At 36.5% G+C, this 13,268-nt stretch overlaps 1 long non-coding RNA gene across 1 annotated transcript in view; it reads left to right on the top strand.

The window, feature by feature from the left end:
- Nucleotides 1-2,663: 2,663 nt before the first annotated feature.
- LOC144955445 (uncharacterized) overlaps nucleotides 2,664-13,268 on the top strand; it is an 11,942-nt gene continuing 1,337 nt past the window's right edge. Inside the window, exons 1-2 of the long non-coding RNA XR_013641674.1 lie at nucleotides 2,664-2,782; nucleotides 6,522-6,619. This is a non-coding gene — a long non-coding RNA (uncharacterized LOC144955445). The remainder of the gene's footprint in view (nucleotides 2,783-6,521; nucleotides 6,620-13,268) is intronic.

The following is a 13,268-nucleotide window of genomic DNA, read 5'->3' as shown; positions in this document are numbered from 1 at the left end:
ACTCAGTCACTCACCCACTCACTCACTCAGTCACTCACTCAGACATTCACTCAGTCTGTCACTCAGTCACTCACTCAGTCACCCACTCAGCCAGTCACTCACTCAGTCACTCACTCAGTCACTCACCCACTCACTCACTCACTCAGTCACTCACTCAGTCACTCACTCAGTCACTCACTCACTCAGTCACTCACTCAGACATTCACTCAGTCTGTCACTCAGTCACTCACTCAGTCACTCACTCAGTCACTCACTCAGACATTCACTCAGTCTGTCAGTCAGTCACTCAGTCACTCAGTCAGGAGCTTCATCAGCACCATGGGAGACTGCTGTGGCACAGACAACGTGGCTGGGTGTCTACAAGATCATGTATGTAGTCAGTTAGTTAGTTAGTCAGTCACTCAGTCAGTCAGTCACTCAGTCACTCACTCACCCACTCAGTCACTCACTCCGTCACTCAGACACTCACTCAGTCACTCAGACACTCACTCAGTCACTCACTCACTCAGTCATTCACTCACTCACTCACTCAGTCACTCACTCACTCAGTCACTCAGTCACTCACTCACTCACCCACCCACTCACCCACCCACCCACTCACTCACCAACCCACCCACCCACTCACCCACTCACTCACCCACCTCTCCCCACCAGCGCTACCTGGTCCACGACGAACTATGCGAGGGCGTCTCCTCGATCCCGTCTGCGGCCGATTGCTGCTCAATCTCCAACGAGGAGGACCGAGCTGACTGCCTCAGCGCCCTGCACGGGAACCTGTCACTACCTGGAGTTCCTTTCGTGTCGGACCAGCAGCTGTGTCACGATCGACGCTGGAGGTCTCACGACGCATTCGCCAGGTGAGTGGGTGGGTGAGTGGGTGGGTGAGTGAGTGGGTGGGTGGGTGAGTGAGTGAGTGTGTGAGTGGGTGGCTGAGTGAGTGAGTGACTGACTGAGTGACTGAGTGACTGACTGAGTGACTGAGTGTCACTACCTGGAGTTCCTTTCGTGTCGGACCAGCAGCTGTGTCACGATCGACGCTGGAGGTCTCATGATGCTTTCGCCAGGTGAGTGAGTGGGTGAGTGGGTGGGTGAGTGAGTGAGTGGGTGGGTGGGTGAGTGGGTGGGTGGGTGAGTGAGTGGGTGGGTGAGTGAGTGGGTGGGTGGGTGGGTGAGTGAGTGGGTGGGTGGGTGGGTGAGTGGGTGGGTGGGTGAGTGGGTAGGTGGGTGAGTGGGTGAGTGGGTGGGTGAGTGGGTGGGTGGGTGGGTGGGTGAGTGGGTGGGTGGGTGGGTGAGTGAGTGGGTGGGTGGGTGGGTGAGTGGGTGGGTGGGTGAGTGGGTGGATGAGTGAGTGGGTGGGTGGGTGAGTGGGTGGGTGGGTGAGTGGGTGGGTGGGTGGGTGAGTGGGTGGGTGGGTGAGTGGGTGAGTGGGTGGGTGAGTGGGTGGGTGGGTGAGTGGGTGGATGAGTGAGTGGGTGGGTGGGTGAGTGGGTGAGTGGGTGGGTGAGTGGGTGGGTGGGTGGGTGAGTGGGTAGGTGGGTGGGTGGGTGGGTGAGTGGGTGGGTGGGTGGGTGGGTGAGTGGGTGAGTGGGTGAGTGAGTGGGTGGGTGAGTGGGTGGGTGGGTGAGTGAGTGGGTGGGTGGGTGGGTGAGTGGGTGGGTGGGTGAGTGGGTGGATGAGTGAGTGGGTGGGTGGGTGAGTGGGTGGGTGGGTGGGTGAGTGGGTGGGTGGGTGAGTGGGTGAGTGGGTGGGTGAGTGGGTGGGTGGGTGAGTGGGTGGATGAGTGAGTGGGTGGGTGGGTGAGTGGGTGAGTGGGTGGGTGAGTGGGTGGGTGGGTGGGTGAGTGGGTAGGTGGGTGGGTGGGTGGGTGAGTGGGTGGGTGGGTGGGTGGGTGAGTGGGTGAGTGGGTGAGTGAGTGGGTGGGTGAGTGGGTGGGTGGGTGGGTGAGTGGGTGGGTGAGTGACTGAGTGACTGAGTGAGTGAGTGAATGAATGACTGAGTGAGTGAGTGAGTGATTGAGTGACTGACTGAGTGACTGAGTGGCTGAGTGAGTGAGTGAGTGACTGAGTGAGTGAGTGAGTGAGTGAATGAATGAATGACTGAGTGAGTGAGTGAGTGAGTGATTGAGTGACTGACTGAGTGACTGAGTGGCTGAGTGAGTGAGTGACTGAGTGACTGAGTGGCTAAATGAGTGATTGAGTGGCTGAGTGAGTGAGTGACTGAGTGAGTGACTAAGTGAGTGAGTGACTGAGTGAGTGGGTGGGTTAGTGGGTGAGTGGGTGGGGTGAGTGACTGAGTGAGTGACTGAGTGAGTGAGTGAGTGAATGAAAGACTGAGTGAGTGACTGAGTGACTGACTGAGTGGCTGAGTGAGTGAGTGAGTGAGTGAGTGAGTGAGTGACTGAGTGAGTAACTGAGTGACTGAGTAGCTGAGTGAGTGAGTGAGTGACTGAGTGAGTGAGTGAGTGACTGAGTGAGTGACTGAGTGGCTGTCTGAGTGACTGACTGAGTAAGTGGGTGGGTGAGTGGGTGGGTGAGTGGGTGGGTGAGTGAGTGACTCTCTCTCTGTATCTCTCTGTCTCACTGTGTCTCTCTCTGTGTCTCTGTGTCTCTCTGTGTGTCTCACGGTGTCTCTGTGTCTCTGTGTCCCCAGCTTGCTGTGGGAGTTTGGACGGAGGCATCCGCGAGCCGCCGACAGTCAAGTGCAGGAGCTCGCGGAGAGGTTCTCACACATCGCAGACGCCTGCTGTGACTTGGCCGACGAGAAGGAGTGCATCGCTAAGAAGGTGACTCAGTCACTCAGTCAGTCACTCACTCAGTCACTCAGTCAGTCACTCACTCACTCACCCACTCACCCACTCACTCATTCACTCACTCACCCACTCACCCACTCACCCACTCACTCACCCACTCACCCACTCACTCACTCACCCACTCACCCACTCACCCACTCACTCATTCACTCACTCACCCACTCACCCACTCACTCATTCACTCACTCACCCACTCACCCACTCACCCACTCACTCATTCACTCACTCACCCACTCACCCACTCACTCACCCACTCACGCCTGCTGTGACTTGGCCGACGAGAAGGAGTGCATCGCTAAGAAGGTGACTCAGTCACTCAGTCAGTCACTCACTCACTCACCCACTCACCCACTCACCCACCCAACCACCCACTCACCCACTCACTCACTCAGTCACTCACTCACTCACCCACTCACCCACTCACTCATTCACTCACTCACCCACTCACCCACTCACTCACCCACTCACTCACCCACTCACTCACCCACTCACGCCTGCTGTGACTTGGCCGACGAGAAGGAGTGCATCGCTAAGAAGGTGACTCAGTCACTCAGTCAGTCACTCACTCAGTCACTCAGTCAGTCACTCACTCACTCACCCACTCACCCACTCACTCATTCACTCACTCACCCACTCACCCACTCACCCACTCACTCACCCACTCACCCACTCCCTCACTCACCCACTCACTCATTCACCCACTCACTCACCCACCTACCCACTCACCCACCCACCCACTCACTCACCCACTCACCCACTCACCCACTCACTCACTCACCCACCCACTCACCCACTCACTCACTCACCCACTCACTCACTCACCCACTCACCCACTCACCCACCCACCCACTCACTCACCCACTCACCCACTCACCCACTCACGCCTGCTGTGACTTGGCCGACGAGAAGGAGTGCATCGCTAAGAAGGTGACTCAGTCACTCAGTCAGTCACTCACTCAGTCACTCAGTCAGTCACTCACTCACCCACTCACCCACTCACTCATTCACTCACTCACCCACTCACCCACTCACCCACTCACTCACCCACTCACCCACTCCCTCACTCACCCACTCACTCATTCACTCACTCACCCACTCACCCACTCACTCACCCACTCACCCACTCACTCACTCACCCACTCACGCCTGCTGTGACTTGGCCGACGAGAAGGAGTGCATCGCTAAGAAGGTGACTCAGTCACTCAGTCAGTCAGTCAGTCACTCACTCAGTCACTCAGTCAGTCACTCACTCACCTACTCACCCACTCACCCACTCACTCAGTCACCCACTCACCCACTCACCCACTCACTCACCCAGTCACCCACTCACCCACTCACTCACTCACCCACTCACGCCTGCTGTGACTTGGCTGATGAGAAAGAGTGCATCGCTAAGAAGGTGACTCACTCAGTCAGTCAGTCACCCACTCACTCGTTCACTCAGTCAGTCACTCACTCAGTCACCTACCCACCCACCCACTCACTCACCCACTCACTCACTCACCCACCTACCCACTCACTCAGTCACCCAGTCACCCACCCACCCACTCACTCAGTCACCCAGTCACCCACCCACCCACTCACTCACTCACCCACTCACCCACCCACCCACCCACCCACTCACTCACTCACTCACTCACCCACTCACTCACTCACCCACCCACCCACTCACTCACTCACCCACCCACCCGCTAACCCACCCACTCACTCACCCACTCACTCACTCACTCACCCACTCACCCACTCACTCACTCACCCACTCACTCAGTCACTCAGTCACTTACTCACTCAGTCAGTCACTCAGTCACTCAGTCAGTCGGTCACTCACTCAGTTAGTCACTCAGTCAGTCACTCACTCAACCACTCACTCACTCACCCACTCACTCAGTCACTCAGTCACTCAGTCAGTCGGTCACTCACTCAGTTAGTCACTCAGTCAGTCACTCACTCAACCACTCACTCACTCAGTCAGTCACTCCGTCAGTCACTCACTCACTCAGTCAGTCATTCACCCACCCACTCACCCACCCACCCACTCACTCACTCACTCACTCACTCACCCACTCACTCACCCACTCACCCACCCACCCACCCACCCACTCACTCACTCACTCACCCACCCACCCACTAACCCACCCACTCACTCACCCACTCACTCACTCACTCACTCACCCACTCACCCACTCACTCACTCACCCACTCACTCAGTCACTCAGTCACTTACTCACTCACTCAGTCACTCAGTCACTCAGTCAGTCGGTCACTCACTCAGTTAGTCACTCAGTCAGTCACTCACTCAACCACTCACTCACTCAGTCAGTCACTCCGTCAGTCACTCACTCACTCAGTCATTCACCCACCCACTCACCCACCCACCCACTCACTCACTCACTCACCCACTCACTCACCCACTCACCCACCCACCCACCCACTCACTCACTCACTCACCCACCCACCCACTAACCCACCCACTCACTCACCCACTCACTCACTCACTCACCCACTCACCCACTCACTCACTCACCCACTCACTCAGTCACTCAGTCACTTACTCACTCACTCAGTCACTCAGTCACTCAGTCAGTCGGTCACTCACTCAGTTAGTCACTCAGTCAGTCACTCACTCAACCACTCACTCACTCAGTCAGTCACTCCGTCAGTCACTCACTCACTCAGTCAGTCATTCACCCACCCACCCACCCACCCACTCACTCACTCACTCACCCACTCACTCACCCACTCACCCACCCACCCACCCACCCACTCACTCACCCACCCACCCACCCACTCACCCACTCACCCACCCACCCACTCACCCACCCACTCACTCACTCACCCACTCACCCACCCACTCACTCAGTCACTCAGTCACTTACTCACTCACTCAGTCACTCAGTCACTCAGTCAGTCGGTCACTCACTCAGTTAGTCACTCAGTCAGTCACTCACTCAACCACTCACTCACTCAGTCAGTCACTCCGCCAGTCACTCACTCACTCAGTCAGTCATTCACCCACCCACCCACCCACCCACCCACTCACTCACTCACCCACCCACTCACTCACCCACTCACCCACCCACCCACCCACTCACTCACCCACCCACCCACCCACTCACCCACTCACCCACCCACCCACTCACCCACCCACTCACTCACCCACCCACCCACTTACCCACCCACTCACCCACTCACCCACTCACCCACCCACCCACTCACCCACCCACCCACCCACTCACCCACCCACCCACCCACTCACCCACCCACCCACCCACTCACCCACCCACCCACCCACCCACCCACTCACTCACCCACCCACTCACCCACTCACCCACCCACCCACCCACTCACCCACCCACCCACCCACCCACTCACCCACCCACCCACCCACCCACCCACTCACTCACTCACCCACTCACCCACCCACCCACCCACTCACCCACCTACCCACCCACCCACTCACCCACCCACCCACCCACCCACTCACTCACTCACCCACTCACCCACCCACCCACCCACTCACCCACCCACCCACCCACCCACTCACCCACCCACCCACCCACTCACCCACCCACTCACCCACCCACTCACCCACCCACTCACTCACTCACCCACTCACCCACTCACCCACCCACCCACTCACTCACTCACCCACCCACCCACTCACCCACCCACTCACTCACTCACCCACCCACTCACCCCCTTGTCTCTACAGAAAGATGATCTCCGTCGGGCTGTATCCACAGCCTACTCAGACGCTGCCCAAGTCTGTAGTTCTCTGCAAGCTTTGGGTCCCGAGAAATTCCTTGGCAGGTAAGGCAGAGATGCTTTTTTGTATCGATTTAAAGCTTCTTTCGTGACTGCAGTGATTCATCTCCTTGGTTCTTTCGGTGAAGTCACGTAGAAGGGAAATAATAAAATAAAATAAATAAAACATAAAATATATTGTCATATTATTTTATTACTTTTCGGTGAAGTCACGTAAAAGGGAAATAATAAAATAATAAAAATAAATCATAATAAAAAAATATAATAAAATAATATTATGTAATAAAATAATCGTATTAAATAATAAAATAATATTATGTAATAAAATAATCGTATTAAATAATAAAATGATGTTATGTAATAAAATAATCGTATTAAATAATAAAATAATGTTATGTAATAAAATAATCGTATTAAATAATAAAATGATGTTATGTAATAAAATAATCGTATTAAATAAATAAAATAATATTATGTAATAAAATAATCGTGTTAAATAATAAAATAATGTTATGTAATAAAATAATCGTGTTAAATAATAAAATATTATTATGTAATAAAATAATCGTGTTAAATAATAAAATAATATTATGTAATAAAATAATCGTGTTAAATAATAAAATAATATTATGTAATAAAATAATCGTATTAAATAATAAAATATTATTATGTAATAAAATAATCGTATTAAATAATAAAATAATATTATGTAATAAAATAATCGTGTTAAATAATAAAATAATATTATGTAATAAAATAATCGTATTAAATAATAAAATAATATTATGTAATAAAATAATCGTGTTAAATAATAAAATAATGTTATGTAATAAAATAATCGTGTTAAATAATAAAATATTATTATGTAATAAAATAATCGTGTTAAATAATAAAATAATATTATGTAATAAAATAATCGTGTTAAATAATAAAATAATATTATGTAATAAAATAATCGTATTAAATAATAAAATATTATTATGTAATAAAATAATCGTATTAAATAATAAAATAATATTATGTAATAAAATAATCGTATTAAATAATAAAATAATATTATGTAATAAAATAATCGTATTAAATAATAAAATATTATTATGTAATAAAATAATCGTATTAAATAATAAAATAATATTATGTAATAAAATAATCGTGTTTAAATAATAAAATAATGTTATGTAATAAAATAATCGTGTTAAATAATAAAATAATGTTATGTAATAAAATAATCGTATTAAATAATAAAATAATGTTATGTAATAAAATAATCGTTGTTAAATAATAAAATAATGTTATGTAATAAAATAATCGTATTAAATAATAAAATAATGTTATGTAATAAAATAATCGTATTAAATAATAAAATAATGTTATGTAATAAAATAATCGTGTTAAATAATAAAATAATATTATGTAATAAAATAATCGTGTTAAATAATAAAATAATGTTATGTAATAAAATAATCGTGTTAAATAATAAAATATTATTATGTAATAAAATAATCGTATTAAATAATAAAATAATGTTATGTAATAAAATAATCGTGTTAAATAATAAAATAATGTTATGTAATAAAATAATCGTGTTAAATAATAAAATAATGTTATGTAATAAAATAATCGTGTTAAATAATAAAATAATGTTATGTAATAAAATAATCGTGTTAAATAATAAAATAATGTTATGTAATAAAATAATCGTGTTAAATAATAAAATAATATTATGTAATAAAATAATCGTGTTAAATAATAAAATAATATTATGTAATAAAATAATCGTGTTAAATAATAAAATAATGTTATGTAATAAAATAATCGTGTTAAATAATAAAATAATATTATGTAATAAAATAATCGTGTTAAATAATAAAATAATGTTATGTAATAAAATAATCGTGTTAAATAATAAAATAATATTATGTAATAAAATAATCGTATTAAATAATAAAATAATGTTATGTAATAAAATAATCGTATTAAATAATAAAATAATATTATGTAATAAAATAATCGTGTTAAATAATAAAATAATATTATGTAATAAAATAATCGTATTAAATAATAAAATAATGTTATGTAATAAAATAATCGTGTTAAATAATAAAATAATGTTATGTAATAAAATAATCGTATTAAATAATAAAATAATGTTATGTAATAAAAATAATCGTGTTAAATAATAAAATAATGTTATGTAATAAAATAATCGTGTTAAATAATAAAATAATGTTATGTAATAAAATAATCGTATTAAATAATAAAATATTATTATGTAATAAAATAATCGTGTTAAATAATAAAATAATGTTATGTAATAAAATAATCGTATTAAATAATAAAATAATATTATGTAATAAAATAATCGTGTTAAATAATAAAATAATATTATGTAATAAAATAATCGTATTAAATAATAAAATAATGTTATGTAATAAAATAATCGTGTTAAATAATAAAATAATGTTATGTAATAAAATAATCGTATTAAATAATAAAATAATGTTATGTAATAAAATAATCGTATTAAATAATAAAATAATGTTATGTAATAAAATAATCGTGTTAAATAATAAAATAATGTTATGTAATAAAATAATCGTGTTAAATAATAAAATAATGTTATGTAATAAAATAATCGTATTAAATAATAAAATATTATTATGTAATAAAATAATCGTGTTAAATAATAAAATAATGTTATGTAATAAAATAATCGTATTAAATAATAAAATAATATTATGTAATAAAATAATCGTATTAAATAATAAAATAATATTATGTAATAAAATAATCGTATTAAATAATAAAATAATGTTATGTAATAAAATAATCGTATTAAATAATAAAATAATGTTATGTAATAAAATAATCGTATTAAATAATAAAATAATGTTATGTAATAAAATAATCGTATTAAATAATAAAATAATATTATGTAATAAAATAATCGTGTTAAATAATAAAATAATGTTATGTAATAAAATAATCGTATTAAATAATAAAATAATATTATGTAATAAAATAATCGTATTAAATAATAAAATAATGTTATGTAATAAAATAATCGTGTTAAATAATAAAATAATGTTATGTAATAAAATAATCGTATTTAAATAATAAAATAATGTTATGTAATAAAATAATCGTGTTAAATAATAAAATAATATTATGTAATAAAATAATCGTGTTAAATAATAAAATATTATTATGTAATAAAATAATCGTGTTAAATAATAAAATAATATTATGTAATAAAATAATCGTGTTAAATAATAAATAATATTATGTAATAAAATAATCGTGTTAAATAATAAAATAATATTATGTAATAAAATAATCGTAATTAAATAATAAAATATTATTATGTAATAAAATAATCGTATTAAATAATAAAATATTATTATGTAATAAAATAATCGTGTTAAATAATAAAATAATATTATGTAATAAAATAATCGTGTTAAATAATAAAATAATATTATGTAATAAAATAATCGTATTAAATAATAAAATATTATTATGTAATAAAATAATCGTATTAAATAATAAAATAATATTATGTAATAAAATAATCGTATTAAATAATAAAATAATATTATGTAATAAAATAATCGTATTAAATAATAAAATAATATTATGTAATAAAATAATCGTATTAAATAATAAAATATTATTATGTAATAAAATAATCGTGTTAAATAATAAAATAATATTATGTAATAAAATAATCGTATTAAATAATAAAAATAATATTATGTAATAAAATAATCGTGTTAAATAATAAAATAATATTATGTAATAAATAATCGTATTAAATAATAAAATATTATTATGTAATAAAATAATCGTATTAAATAATAAAAATAATGTTATGTAATAAAATAAATCGATGTTAAATAATAAAATAATATTATGTAATAAAATAATCGTGTTAAATAATAAAATAATGTTATGTAATAAAATAATCGTGTTAAAATAATAAAATAATGTTATGTAATAAAATAATCGTGTTAATAATAAAATAATGTTATGTAATAAAATAATCGTATTAAATAATAAAAATAATATTATGTAATAAAATAATCGTATTAAATAATAAAATAATGTTATGTAATAAAATAATCGTGTTAAATAATAAAATAATTATTATGTAATAAAATAATCGTATTAAATAATAAAATATTATTGCCTTTTCGATGTAAAGCTTCTCTCGTGACTGCTGCAGGGATTCATCTTCTTGGTTCTTTCGGTGAAGTCACCACGTAGAAGGGAATAATAAAATAAAATAAATAAAGCATAAAATATATTGTCATATTATGTTATTATTTTTCGGTGAAGTCACGTAGAAGGGGAAAATAATAAAAATGTTTAAAATAAAACATAATAAAAAAATATAATAAAATAATATTATGTAATAAAATAATCGTGTTAAATAATAAAATAATGTTATGTAATAAAATAATCGTGTTAAATAATAAAATAATGTTATGTAATAAAATAATCGTGTTAAATAATAAAATGATATTATGTAATAAAATAATCGTGTTAAATAATAAAATAATGTTATGTAATAAAATAATCGTGTTAAATAATAAAATAATGTTATGTAATAAAATAATCGTATTAAATAATAAAATGATATTATGTAATAAAATAATCGTATTAAATAATAAAATAATGTTATGTAATAAAATAATCGTGTTAAATAATAAAATAATGTTATGTAATAAAATAATCGTGTTAAATAATAAAATAATGTTATGTAATAAAATAATCGTATTAAATAATAAAATGATATTATGTAATAAAATAATCGTATTAAATAATAAAATAATGTTATGTAATAAAATAATCGTGTTAAATAATAAAATGATATTATGTAATAAAATAATCGTGTTAAATAATAAAATAATGTTATGTAATAAAATAATCGTATTAAATAATAAAATAATATTATGTAATAAAATAATCGTATTAAATAATAAAATGATATTATGTAATAAAATAATCGTGTTAAATAATAAAATAATGTTATGTAATAAAATAATCGTATTAAATAATAAAATAATATTATGTAATAAAATAATCGTATTAAATAATAAAATAATATTATGTAATAAAATAATCGTATTAAATAATAAAATAATGTTATGTAATAAAATAATCGTATTAAATAATAAAATAATATTATGTAATAAAATAATCGTATTAAATAATAAAATAATATTATGTAATAAAATAATCGTATTAAATAATAAAATAATGTTATGTAATAAAATAATCGTGTTAAATAATAAAATAATGTTATGTAATAAAATAATCGTATTAAATAATAAAATAATATTATGTAATAAAATAATCGTGTTAAATAATAAAATATTGTTGCCTTTTCGATGTAAAGCTTCTTTCGTGACTGCTGCAGGGATTCATCTCCTTGGTCCTTTCGGTGAAGTCGCCGCGTAGAAGGGAAGTAATAAAATAAAATAAATAAAATAATAAAATATTAAAATAAAATATAATAATAAAATAATAAAAATAAAACATAATAAAATAAAATAATAAAATATTAAAATAAAATATTAAAATAAAATAATAAAATATATTGTCATATTATTTCATTATTTTTCGGTGAAGTCGCGTAGAAGGGAAATAATAAAATAATAAAAATAAAGCATAATAAAAAAATATAATAAAATAATATTATGTAATAAAATAATCGTGTTAAATAATAAAATGTTTAAAAAGGGAATTTTTCGAATGATTTTATTACTTAATATTATAGTATTTTATTATATTATGTTATTTTATTATTTTATTATTTTATTTCATTTTAATATTATTTTATTATAATATAATATTATTTTATTACAGTATAATATTATATTAATATATAATTTTATTGTATTTTTATTTTATATTATAATATTATTATAGCATATTATTTTTTTATTACATTATATTATAATATAATATTATTTAATTTTATAATTGTATTATATTATTTTATTATAATCTTATATTATAATATTCTATTATTTAATTATAAAAAGTGAAATTAAATTTTTTTATTATATTATATTATCGTTTTATATTTTTTTTTATCATATAATATTCTATTATTATATTATAATATTCTTTTATTTTATCATCTTATACAATTATATTATTCTATTAGCTTTTATTATTTCATTACTTCCCTTCTACGTGATGACTTTACCGACAGAACCCAGAAGACTACAAGTTCTTGCTGTTGTTTTCCAGGTAAAAGGTCACGAAGGTTAAACATCAAATGAACAACCCAATTAAATCACCACGTTCGTTTCGAAGGCAACACGAGCTTCTGTCTCCAGATGTGGGTCCGTCACATCTTGAATGAGTGTATCAAGTGAAGAGAAATCAATGAGAGACACGAGATGATCATGATGATGATGATGACATAGTGGTAGGAATCTCCTGGTTACACTAGGAGCCCACAGGGGATTGTTGTGTCCGTCCGTCGTTGCAGGGAGGGGCTGGGTGGGGAGGGTGGGGCTGGGTGGGGAGGGAGGGGCTGGGTGGGAAGGGGAGGGTGGGGAGGGGCTGGGTGGGGAGGGAGGGGCTGGGTGGGAAGGGGAGGGTGGGGAGGGGCTGGGTGGGGAGGGGTGGGGCTGGGTGGGGAGGGTGGGGCTGGGTGGGGAGGGGAGGGTGGGGAGGG

This window comes from Lampetra fluviatilis, unplaced genomic scaffold (genome assembly GCF_964198595.1).
Source record: "Lampetra fluviatilis unplaced genomic scaffold, kcLamFluv1.1 SCAFFOLD_816, whole genome shotgun sequence".
In the NCBI taxonomy this organism is placed as follows: domain Eukaryota; kingdom Metazoa; phylum Chordata; class Hyperoartia; order Petromyzontiformes; family Petromyzontidae; genus Lampetra; species Lampetra fluviatilis.
This window is presented reverse-complemented; position numbering and strand designations above follow the sequence as displayed.